Genomic DNA, 3872 nt, shown 5'->3' with positions numbered 1-3872 from the left:
GAAAAAGCCTGTGGAAGTTTCACGGCGTTCGTACGATATTTGGCGACGCAAAAATGAGCGATTTCCCAGCTCGAGAGAATTCGGCGCGAGAGAAACGATGCCCCGTAACGCACATGAGAGCAATCCGGGCCAATTTCTCCCGTTTGATGGGGTCTATGTGTAAAAATTTTGACTTTTTTGAGTGCACGTGCAAATCTGCTGGAAAAGCCTGTGGAAGTTTCACGGCGTTCGTACGATATTTGGCGACGCAAAAATGAGCGATTTCCCAGCTCGATGGAATTCGGCGCGAGAGAAACGATGCCCCGTAACGCACATGAGAGCAATCCCGGCCAATTTCTCCCGTTTGATGGGGTCTATGTGTACAAATTTTGACTTTTTTGAGTGCACGTGCAAATCTGCTGAAAAAGCCTGTGGAAGTTTCACGGCGTTCGTACGATATTTGGCGACGCAAAAATGAGCGATTTCCCAGCTCGATGGAATTCGGAGCGAGAGAAACGATGCCCCGTAACGCACATGAGAGCAATCCCGGCCAATTTCTCCCGTTTGATGGGGTCTATGTGTACAAATTTTGACTTTTTTGAGTGCAGGTGCAAATCTGCTGAAAAAGCCTGTGGAAGTTTCACGGCGTTCGTACGATATTTGGCGACGCAAAAATGAGCGATTTCCCAGCTCGAGAGAATTCGGCGCGAGAGAAACGATGCCCCGTAACGCACATGAGAGCAATCCGGGCCAATTTCTCCCGTTTGATGGGGTCTATGTGTAAAAATTTTGACTTTTTTGAGTGCAGGTGCAAATCTGCTGGAAAAGCCTGTGGAAGTTTCACGGCGTTCGTACGATATTTGGCGACGCAAAAATGAGCGATTTCCAAGCTCGATGGAATTCGGAGCGAGAGAAACGATGCCCCGTAACGCACATGAGAGCAATCCGGGCCAATTTCTCCCGTTTGATGGGGTCTATGTGTAAAAATTTTGACTTTTTTGAGTGCAGGTGCAAATCTGCTGGAAAAGCCTGTGGAAGTTTCACGGCGTTCGTACGATATTTGGCGACGCAAAAATGAGCGATTTCCCAGCTCGATGGAATTCGGCGCGAGAGAAACGATGCCCCGTAACGCACATGAGAGCAATCCCGGCCAATTTCTCCCGTTTGATGGGGTCTATGTGTAAAAATTTTGACTTTTTTGAGTGCACGTGCAAATCTGCTGAAAAAGCCTGTGGAAGTTTCACGGCGTTCGTACGATATTTGGCGACGCAAAAATGAGCGATTTCCCAGCTCGATGGAATTCGGAGCGAGAGAAACGATGCCCCGTAACGCACATGAGAGCAATCCCGGCCAATTTCTCCCGTTTGATGGGGTCTATGTGTACAAATTTTGACTTTTTTGAGTGCACGTGCAAATCTGCTGAAAAAGCCTGTGGAAGTTTCACGGCGTTCGTACGATATTTGGCGACGCAAAAATGAGCGATTTCCCAGCTCGAGAGAATTCGGCGCGAGAGAAACGATGCCCCGTAACGCACATGAGAGCAATCCGGGCCAATTTCTCCCGTTTGATGGGGTCTATGTGTAAAAATTTTGACTTTTTTGAGTGCACGTGCAAATCTGCTGAAAAAGCCTGTGGAAGTTTCACGGCGTTCGTACGATATTTGGCGACGCAAAAATGAGCGATTTCCCAGCTCGATGGAATTCGGCGCGAGAGAAACGATGCCCCGTAACGCACATGAGAGCAATCCGGGCCAATTTCTCCCGTTTGATGGGGTCTATGTGTAAAAATTTTGACTTTTTTGAGTGCAGGTGCAAATCTGCTGAAAAAGCCTGTGGAAGTTTCACGGCGTTCGTACGATATTTGGCGACGCAAAAATGAGCGATTTCCCAGCTCGAGATGCCCCGTAACGCACATGAGAGCAATCCGGTGCCAATTTCTCCCGTTTGATGGGGTCTATGTGTAAAAATTTTGACTTTTTATGAGTGCAGGTGCAAATCTGCTGGAAAATGCCTGTGGAAGTTTCACGGCGTTCGTACGATATTTGGCGACGCAAAAAATGAGCGATTTCCCAGCTCGATGGAATTCGGCGCGAGAGAAACGATGCCCCGTAACGCACATGAGAGCAATCCGGGCCAATTTCTCCCGTTTGATGGGGTCTATGTGTACAAATTTTGACTTTTTTGAGTGCACGTGCAAATCTGCTGAAAAAGCCTGTGGAAGTTTCACGGCGTTCGTACGATATTGGGCGACGCAAAAATGAGCGATTTCCCAGCTCGATGGAATTCGGAGCGAGAGAAACGATGCCCCGTAAACGCACATGAGAGCAATCCCGGCCAATTTCTCCCGTTTGATGGGGTCTATGTGTACAAATTTTGACTTTTTTGAGTGCACGTGCCAATCTGCTGGAAAGCCTGTGGAAGTTTCACGGCGTTCGTACGATATTTGGCGACGCAAAAATGAGCGATTTCCCAGCTCGATGGAATTCGGCGCGACAGAAACGATGCCCCGTAACGCACATGAGAGCAATCCGGGCCAATTTCTCCCGTTTGATGGGGTCTATGTGTAAAAATTTTGACTTTTTTGAGTGCAGGTGCAAATCTGCTGGAAAAGCCTGTGGAAGTTTCACGGCGTTCGTACGATATTTGGCGACGCAAAAATGAGCGATTTCCAAGCTCGATGGAATTCGGAGCGAGAGAAACGATGCCCCGTAAACGCACATGAGAGCAATCCGGGCCAATTTCTCCCGTTTGATGGGGTCTATGTGTAAAAATTTTGACTTTTTGGAGTGCAGGTGCAAATCTGCTGAAAAAGCCTGTGGAAGTTTCACGGCGTTCGTACGATATTTGGCGACGCAAAAATGAGCGATTTCCCAGCTCGAGAGAATTCGGCGCGAGAGAAACGATGCCCCGTAACGCACATGAGAGCAATCCGGGCCAATTTCTCCCGTTTGATGGGGTCTATGTGTAAAAATTTTGACTTTTTTGTGCACGTGCAAATCTGCTGGAAAAGCCTGTGGAAGTTTCACGGCGTTCGTACGATATTTGGCGACGCAAAAATGAGCGATTTCCCAGCTCGATGGAATTCGGCGCGAGAGAAACGATGCCCCGTAACGCACATGAGAGCAATCCCGGCCAATTTCTCCCGTTTGATAGGGGTCTATGTGTAAAAATTTTGACTTTTTTGAGTGCACGTGCAAATCTGCTGGAAAAGCCTGTGGAAGTTTCACGGCGTTCGTACGATATTTGGCGACGCAAAAATGAGCGATTTCCCAGCTCGATGGAATTCGGCGCGACAGAAACGATGCCCCGTAACGCACATGAGAGCAATCCGGGCCAATTTTCTCCCGTTTGATGGGGTCTATGTGTAAAAATTTGACTTTTTTGAGTGCACGTGCAAATCTGCTGAAAAAGCCTGTGGAAGTTTCACGGCGTTCGTACGATATTTGGCGACGCCAAAAATGAGCGATTTCCCAGCTCGAGAGAATTCGGCGCGAGAGAAAACGATGCCCCGTAACGCACATGAGAGCAATCCGGGCCAATTTCTCCCCGTTTGATGGGGTCTATGTGTACAAATTTTGACTTTTTTGAGTGCACGTGCAAATCTGCTGAAAAAGCCTGTGGAAGTTTCACGGCGTTCGTACGATATTTGGCGACGCAAAAATGAGCGATTTCCCAGCTCGATGGAATTCGGCGCGACAGAAACGATGCCCCCGTAACGCACATGAGAGCAATCCGGGCCAATTTCTCCCGTTTGATGGGGTCTATGTGTAAAAATTTTGACTTTTTTGAGTGCACGTGCAAATCTGCTGAAAAAGCCTGTGGAAGTTTCACGGCGTTCGTACGATATTTGGCGACGCAAAAATGAGCGATTTCCCAGCTCGAGAGAATTCGGCG

The sequence above is a fragment of the Lampetra planeri genome, unplaced genomic scaffold (assembly GCF_965212315.1).
Source record: "Lampetra planeri unplaced genomic scaffold, kcLamPlan1.2.h2 scaffold_491, whole genome shotgun sequence".
NCBI classification, from domain to species: Eukaryota; Metazoa; Chordata; class Hyperoartia; order Petromyzontiformes; family Petromyzontidae; genus Lampetra; species Lampetra planeri.
Note: the sequence above shows the minus strand (reverse complement) of the source record.